This window comes from Oryctolagus cuniculus, chromosome 2, assembly GCF_964237555.1.
Source record: "Oryctolagus cuniculus chromosome 2, mOryCun1.1, whole genome shotgun sequence".
NCBI lineage: Eukaryota > Metazoa > Chordata > Mammalia > Lagomorpha > Leporidae > Oryctolagus > Oryctolagus cuniculus.
In genome coordinates, this window is record NC_091433.1 from 195,204,309 (window position 1) to 195,213,289 (window position 8,981).

The 8,981-nt window shown below is 47.7% G+C and overlaps 1 long non-coding RNA gene across 1 annotated transcript in view; it reads left to right on the top strand.

The window, feature by feature from the left end:
- The window catches only part of LOC127487520 (uncharacterized), a 37,648-nt gene extending 34,383 nt beyond the window's left edge, over positions 1–3,265 (top strand). Inside the window, exon 3 of the long non-coding RNA XR_007914391.2 lies at positions 3,039–3,265. This is a non-coding gene — a long non-coding RNA (uncharacterized lncRNA). The remainder of the gene's footprint in view (positions 1–3,038) is intronic.
- Positions 3,266–8,981: the final 5,716 nt, after the last annotated feature.

Genomic DNA, 8,981 nt, shown 5'->3' on the forward strand with positions numbered 1-8,981 from the left:
TTCTGTCCCGGTTGCCCCTCTTCCAGGCCAGCTCTCTGCTATGGCCAGGGAGTGCAGTGGAGGATGGCCCAGGTGCTTGGGCCCTGCACCCCATGGGAGACCAGGAGAAGCACCTGGCTCCTGGCTCCTGCCATCGGATCAGCACAGTGCTCCGGCCACAGTACGCCGGCCGCAGCGGCCATTGGAGGGTGAACCAGTGGCGAAGGAAGACCTTTCTCTCTGCCTCTCTCTCTCTCACTGTCCACTCTGCCTGTTAAAAAAAAAATGTGTGTAGAAGACCGGCTGGCTATAGACTAAAAAGAGGAATCTGATAATGGTTCTTCCCCACCAGTCTTGAGAAAAGAGCAGATTGCATTTAGCTGATGCTGTTGGTTTCTTTATGAGGTTAAGCACCTGTGATAGTAGCCACTTCCAGCATGTCACCAGGTCTACAGAGAGCTGAGCTTAGAAATGAGGCTCATTTGCATCGTTTCTTTGTGTTGAGAATAAACCCTGAGTACCCATGCAAGGCTCCTGTCTTACAGCTCTAGTGCCCAAGCTTGGGGACAGCCTTGGTTTCCTGTTCCTGTGCCCTCTCTGTATGAACTTGAATGTGGTCTCTGCCCAACCCCACTCTTTGGGATGAATCCAGCTACACTCGTAAAGGCACTGGCCAGGCTGACCCTTCTGGAAGGACTGACCATTCAGCACATGAGTTAGCACTAGGCTTCCAGCTCTCTGCCCCTTAAAGTCCATCTCCCCTGGGGTCATGTCCTCCTGGGGCAAACTGCAACCAGATGAACAGGGTCAGGGTCAAGGTGCAGCCATTTCAGTACGACAGTGAGCATTGCCCAGAGCAGTGTTCCTCCCCAGAGTGATCACGAGGCTGTCTACTCTCAGTGGGGCTAGCCCACAGTCCCTCCCCCAACCTCGCTTTTCAGAGTGTGAATGCCTACCAGATCTTTACTCCAAACCAGCTTCAAAGCCAACTTCAGGAACGCAATTTATGATAGGCCCTTCTATTAGCAACTGTTTGTCAAAGCCCCATCTGGGTGTTTGTTCCTGCGTGAATCTTGGAAGGACTCTGATTTCAGCTGTGCACCACATAGTGAAGCTTCAGCCAGTACTGGACCACATAAGTGAGATCTGCAGTCCCCGTCGATGACTGCCCGAGACAATTTCCATGTAGCTGGAGATGACGCTTTCCGACTCTGATTCGCCCTTCCCTCCAGTGTTAGCAGTATCCACCTGCCTATGTGTTACAACTGTGCAGAAGAGAAACATCCCTATTCTACACACAAAGAAAACGTCCCCTTTCTCTTGTTTCTAAAACACGGGTTTTGGACGGTATTTTTCAGTCTTTGTCTGGAGTCCTGAATCTGACACGGAGCACTTGAGTAGCATTTTTTGTCCGAGCTTTTTCACCTCTGAAATGAAATGACAGCACATAAAACCTGTCTCTTTAGAGGGCTCATGTGACAAGCAGTGTTGCAATAGGAATGAAGAAATGTGCGCAAGCCCACCATCCATATGGAGGCATCTCACACTCGTGAGGGAGTGCGAGGAGGATGGCGGTGATTTTACAATTGCTGTGCAGTTGCTGGTTAGAGCTGGAGCTGTCCACGTTTTCTCTGCCGGTTCCATTTGTGGCTGGGGGCTGACGTTTACGGGACAGCCATGACAGGGTGCAGCTTTCTGCTGGGAACAGAGCTCTGCTGCAGCGCAGACGTAAGTGGCTCATGGGCTGATTGATCTCCTGACCTTGGACTCCTTGGCTTACCCCCTCCCCCACTGGGGGGAATCAGCTATAAGGAACCCTTTGTGAGTACAATTTCCTTTGCATTTCTGTGGTTCAGAGCTTCTAGTGTTCAGCTGTGTGTGTCCTCTGAAGCACCTACCCTTTGACCAACAGTTTCTATCCCTGTTTTAGCTAAAGGGTCAGCATGGGAGAAAAACATAGAAAGCCTGACCACACTTCTCAGTTGATAAGAGCAGGTAATAAAAGGAAGAAGTAGGGTGCTTCGAAACTCTGAAACAAATCATGCAAACCCACATCTCATCCCACAACAAAAGAAGAGAATTACGCCAGTTTTGGGGCCCAGGGAGTCTTCTCACCAAAGTCATAGAATTCTCCCTTTTCTTCATAAAAATCAAATTTACAAAGCTTTCTCACTTAATTTGACAACATAACCCTGCTCCCATTTTAGCTGAGCCATTCCACAGTGAGAGAAGCATTGAAAAGGAAACAGGAGGAGGGGATGTTGAGGGTGGTAGTTTCTCCTATTTCTATAAAACCAAGATTTGGGGTCAGCATGGTGGCATAGTGGGTTAACCTGCTGTCTGCAACATTGGCATCCCATATGAGTGCTGGTTCAAGTCCCAGCTACACCACTTCCAATCCAGCTTCCAGCTGATATGCCTGGGAAAACAGTGGAAGATGGTGCAAATGCTTGGGCCCCTGCACACACTTGGGAGACACAGAAGAAGCTCTGGCTCCTGGCTTCAGCCTGACCCAGCCCTGGCTGTTGCAGACACCTGGGAACTGAACAAACAATTGGAAAATCTCTCTCTCTCTCTCTCTCTCTCTCTCTCTCTCTCCCCCTCTCCCTCTCTCTCTCCCTCTTTCCCCTATCTATCTCTATCTCTCTATATCTCTATCTCTCTATCACTATATCTCTATCTCTATCTCTTTGTCTTTCAAACAAACTTTTTTTAAAAAAATAAGAAAAGATGATATCCCCTTTGACAAGTACACTGGAGGGGTATCCTGCATTGGTGCTCCAGGAAAACAATCGGGAGAATGTCCTTGTGCCGCCCCAAATATCAGCATTCCTGTTGCTTTTCCAGAAGGTGGGAGTGGAGGACTGCAAACAGTAATCTGATCCTGATGCATGTCTGGACTCCCCTCCCCCTGGTACAGCAGTGCAGAGAGCACTTTATAAAGGTGAGATTGGAAGAGCCAGGGATAGAAGGACCCTCCTGGTTGCCAATGAGCTTTGATTCTGGATGGATTTCTCTGAGCATGCAGGAGTCACCATCAACAATTCCTTTCTCATTAGGTGATCCTGGGAGAAGGCCATGCTGTTCCAGGCCCCTCCTTCCCCCCCGCCGAGTTTTCCTCTCCAGCATCCTCAGGACAAAGCTCTCCTTCCTTTTGCATCATGAAGGACACAACAATAAAATTACAATCAATGTAAAGTATTAGAAAGTTGAAATGAAAAATAAAAGCCAAAGCACAAGACCCATCGTCATCATTGGTAGCAGCAGCAGCAGCACACCCATAATATTCAAGATGAATAAAATTATTCTGTCAACTCTGTGTCTGGATTTACTGCATGGAGAACCAGCTACAACCAGTTGGCTCATAGCCATGGGTCCTGGCTGTGCTCTCTGCCACCACTAACTTGACTCTGGGCACTTGCCTTCTATCACATGTCTGCCTCTTCCTCCCTGGCACCCTTAGTCTTTAAGGGGCTTGGTGGGTGCAGGAAGGGACGGAGACACATTGGCCAGTGAGCAGCGAATGGATGACTCAGAATGGGTGAGGGTCAGGTGACACAGAATCACCAGGGACCAGAACAGCAACATGGAGGAACTTCTCCTGAGAGCTCAGATGCCAAGGTGAGCGTCCCCTTGCCTGGAATATGGAAATCTTGATGAGTTTAAAAGTGTTTTTCTGACTATGAATTTATTATGTACTGTTGCAGGAAATGTAGACAAACACAGACAATTGTAAATAAAAACTTCTTACCAGAGTATGAACAAAAGACATAAAATATGCCTGAAGAATTCTCCTTTTAGCCTCTAACTCCATAATGTTTCAAAGCACTAGGTTCCATACTTAGAATATACTGTTTTTTCAGCTTCTTCATTTAAATCTATAAAATGTATGGTCCCTCTTGTTATAAGTCAATATTTATAATGGTATTTTAAAGGGCTATGTCTTGTTGTATTTACCTATGAATCCCAAATTACATAATTGTTATATGACATTTGTGACACTGGAGTGATTTCTGATTGGTCTGCCAATATAAACAGCAGGGCATTACTATTTTTGTGTTTATAGAACTTGTGTGCTCCTTAGGTTTATCCCCTCTATTTATCCTTTGCCAGCTACAAGTATTTTACTCTCATTTTCCTAATGGGACAACTCCTGTTTATCCTCTTGTTGTGTATATATTCCATATTTGTTAAAAATAAAAAGCAAACACCATTACTCAGTCAGATGGCTCCCTACCATTTCGCTCAAAGACCACTGTTCTTCAGGGTTAGCATCCTCATTTGAATTTATTGTCAGCATGTGTATGTGTGTTTCTTTTTTAAATTGAGGCAGTTGCTTCATTTAGTAGAAAGATAACCAATTGAGAAAAAGAGCTGAGCCCAATCCTACATTCTGACTCTTCCAGCCGCCCAGGACAACGTTTTCAACCCTCTGAGTAGCGTGAACTTGTCCTTTACTTTGGAATAGGACCTTCCAGTATGCACTCCCTTTTGTTTTGAGCTGATCTGCAGCCTCAACATTCGGTTTCTACTTCACGACCAAGACTGCTGCTCCGGCACTTCTGCATTCCCACAGGGACATGGATGGGTGGTAAAATACAAAAGGAGGGAATGGCTTGCATGTTGCATGTGTTTTTGTTGCAATTGCCCCATTGACGATATCCTTTTTAAGTTGTGTATTTATTTTCTTTGTATTTGAAAGGGAGAGAGGGGGGCCGTCACTGTGGCATAACAGGCGAAGCTGCCACCTGCAGTGCTGGCATCCCGTATGGGTGCTGGTTCAATTCCTGGTTGCTCCACTCCCAATCCAGCTCTCTGCTATGGCCGGGGAAAGCAGTAAAAGATGGCCCAAGTCCTTGGGACCCTGTACCCATGTGAGAGACCTAGAAGAAGCTCCTGGCTCTTGGCTTCAGATCAGCACAGCTCTGGCTGTTGTGGCCAATTGGGGAGTGAACCAGCGGATAGAAGATCTCTCTCTCTGTCTGTCTGTCTGTCTGTCTCTCTCTGCCTCTCCTTCTCTCTGTGTAACTCTGACTTTCTTTTTTAATTTTTTTTTCTTTTTTGACAGGCAGAGTGGACAGTGAGAGAGTGAGACAGAGAGAAAGGTCTTCCTTTTGCTGTTGGTTCACCCTCCAATGGCCGCCGCAGCACTGTGCTGATCCAAAGCCAGGAGCCAGGTGCTTCTCCTGGTCTCCCATGGGGTGCAGGGCCCAAGCACTTGGGCCATCCTCCACTGCACTCCCTGGCCACAGCAGAGAGCTGGCCTGGAAGAGGGGCAACTGGGACAGAATCCGGCACCCCGACCGGGACTAGAACCCCGTGTGCCGGCACCGCAAGGTGGAGGATTAGCCTATTGAGCCGCAGCACCGGCTTAACTCTGACTTTAAAATAAATAAGCAAATCTTAAAAAAAAAGAAAGGGAGAGAGGGAGAGAGATATATCTTTCATCTACTGGTTCTTTCTTCAGAAGCCTGCAATAGCCATCTCAGGGCCAAGCAAAAGCCAGGAACCAAGAACTCCATCCAGGTCTCTGATACGGGTGGCAGGTATCCATGAACCTGAACCATCATCTGCTGCCTCCCAGGCATGCGTTAGCAGGGAGTGGGGATAGGAAGCACAGGATCAGGATTTGAACAAGTCACTGATATGTGGTGCAAGCTTCCGAAGAGTCCACTTAGCTGCTGACCACAACTCCTGGTCCCATGTCTAGTGGATTCTGCCATTTAACTTGGATAGATATTTGGAGACATGTGGAATGTCTACTCCAGTCTATCTCTCAGCCACCCAAATATCTACACTTATCCTTCTTCTGCATAGAATAGTCTCACTGTCTCCCTTAAAGCCCAGCCAATCAATCACTTTATTCAGTTCTCAACCTCTGGTTCAAATGTGGCTTCTCACAGCCCACCCAGCTACACACTAAACTACAAGAGGTGTACAGTTCACACCAGTGTACCTGGTAGATGAGGACAGCTACAGTATAAAATATCTTTGAGATGGGAAAATGTTGAGACCCACACACAGCTATCATTTTCCATAGCAGCATCAAGCTATGCTGAGCCAGACTGCAATACCTCTCCTGGCCTAGAGTGAGCCCAAGGAGAACACCTGTGAGGGCCTGGACTTCTCCGGAAGAGCTGAAGTTTCTTCCACCCTCGGTTGCCCCAGCTCTGACCTTAGGGAGTGTCCTCATTTTCTATTTTCCTTTCAATGGAGGGGAGTCCCTACCCAGGGACTTCTCAATTCCCCACCAGCTAGAGTCCCTGGGCAGTGTGGATGTGGCATTAGGGTTTTTAAAGTTGGGATTGTGGTGTCGTTGATATATTTTTTCCTCAAAAAGCTTGGTAATCATATTAGAGATCTAGGACTGCTTAGAACAAAATACTTCAAACTGGGCAGCTGAAAACAAATAATAGAAATGAATTGTCTCACACTTCTGGAGGCCAGATTCCACAGATCAAGGAGTAACAGAGCCATGCCCCCTCTGAAGGTGAGAGGGCCGGGGGTGATCCACGCCCCTCTTCTGCTGCTGGTCATTGCTTGACTGGAGCAGTGTAAGTGCAGCCTTCATGGGGCATTCTCTGTGTGCTTGGTTCCAATCCATCCCCTTTTTTTTTTATAAGGATGCAAGTCAATTTGGATTAGGGCCCACTGTACTTGATGTGACCTCGCCTTAAATTACATCCGCAGAAGTCCTGTTTCTTCATAATGACACATTCTGAAATATCCAGGATTAGAACTTCAGCATATTAATTTTGAAGACAGAAGGGCGTGATTCAGTCTATAGCTGTAGGCTTCCAGGAGTTCCTTCTGAAAGCTACCATGTGCACACACTCCAGCCTACTGCTGCTCAAAGCTGGATTCTGCCTCCCCAGTTTCAAGAATAATGGCCTCAGAACTTCTGGAACAACAGACTCGAATGTTTTTCTTTGCTGTATTTCATGTGCATGCAGATGAGCTCGATTTTATGTGGATTCATCTCTTACACAACTCTGCTGAAAGCACCAGGCACACGGGGACTTCCGGGACAAGGCTGCTCCTTCTTGTGGCTCTGCACCCCCTCACGTGGATCTTACCTTGTTGTGTAGCACTCCTAAGCGTTCCACATTCCAGGCGGCACCAGGAGGGGCCAGTTCAGGAGAGGACACGCACGTTCTCTTGGAAGAGTGATCCCAAGGTCACAGGCTCCTTCCGTTCTCATCTCAGTGCTCAAGACCTCCTCATCTGACTGTGTGCCCAGATGAATGTTGTCTTGCTGCATACGCAGGAAAGATGGATCTGGGGTAGAATTCATAGCCTCTGTCACAAATAACTATTTAATGCTCAGGTTTTAAGACCTCTTGTATAAAAAACACAAATTAAAGGATGAGGAGGATGGATGGGGTGACGAGAGGTCTCCTTGGTGCACAGCCAGGATGCACAGCTTCAAGTCTGAACTCTCTCCCGAGTGTATCTCCTGGGGCAAATATTTGCTTTTCTGGTGTCTTTCTTCACTTGAATAATGAAGGAGTTGGAGGATGTGAGTATTTTCCAAACGGAGTTCAATAGCAGAGGAGACTGAAGACTGTAAAGATAGCGAGAGTTATTTTGTGATGAAGAGTCTGTACACAACATCGGAAGTGATCACCTTCTAGAGACTCCTGTATCAATATAAGACTCTGCTAATGGTTCCATAGTTTCTAGTGGATCGTGTGTTTGTGGCTCGGTCACGGAAGAGCCCACTAACTCTCTGCTAACATCACCTACAGCTCATGTGGGGACAGTGGCCCACGTGGTCTCTGAAAGTCCTCCTTGACCGAAGCTTCTGTGATGCTGATGTGCACATCCAGCTCTGGCCTCCCTTCAACATCTGCTGAACTAGTTACTAAATCCACTTATAGACTCCTGTTCCTGAAATCCTGCTAAGGAATCTTATTACAAAAGCCCTCTAAAGGTTTCCGCGCTGTGATGCAGTAGGCTAAGCCTCTGGCTGGGGTGCCAGCATCCCATATGCATGCCAGTTCTAGTCCCGGCTGCTCCACTTCCGATCCAGCTCTCTGCTAGGGCCTGGGAGAGCAGTGGAGGATGGCCCAAGTGCTTGGGCCACTGCTCTTGCATGGGAGACCTGGAAGAAGCTCCTGGCTCCTGGCTTTAGATCTGCCCAGCTCCAGCTACTGCAGCCATTTGGGAAGTAAACCAGTGGATGGAAGACCTTTCTGTCTCTCCCTCTCTGTGACTGTAACTCTACCTCTCAAATAAATAAACAAAATCTTAAAAAAAAAACCTTTAAATAAGACTAACTATTGACAACAGGTATTGAAATGGAAAAATGGGATCTGTGAATTCGTCTGTTAGACTTACTGGCCAGTTCAGCTCTGGCGGAGTAGAGGCAGGTCAGAAAGAAGTGTGAGTCCCAGGAGACCTGTCACTAGGGCGCAGTGGGAGGCACTGGCTTGGAGGAGCTGGTGGTGAGACTCCTCCAGCTGGCAGGGAGCAGGAGCCCCTGCAGGGCACACTCAAAGGACGCAGGGCGGTGCCAGACAGAGGGACAGCCGACTTTCAGCCTCCTCCACAATTTTGCTGAGGGCTGGCTTTGTGTGTGTGTAAATCATTCAGATAATTGCTGTAATTCTCTGCTTAGCTTGGCTGCTAAGACCCTTGGTTCATGAATATTCATAAGATCTATCCACACTCCTCTATTACTTAAATTTTCCTAGACAGCTTTCATGCTGAGTGTGCCAGCGTGTTCATGCTAGAGATGGTGGGCTGATGATTTCTTGTCTGGGTGGAAGAGGGCTGAGCCTGGCCCAGGGACACTTCCCTCTGCCCACCCATGCAGGTGAAGAGAAGGAAAGAAATGGCCGTCTTGTTTCTTGGTAGTCTTCAGTCATAAATGTGGATCCCTCCTTCATCATTTCCTGAGCCTTGTGCCAGGCCCTATGCTAGGTGCTGGGACGCTGGCAGGGTGAGTTGCAAGCTCCAAGCCAGTGTGTGGTCCTTTCAGAAGGACAGAACATGGACAG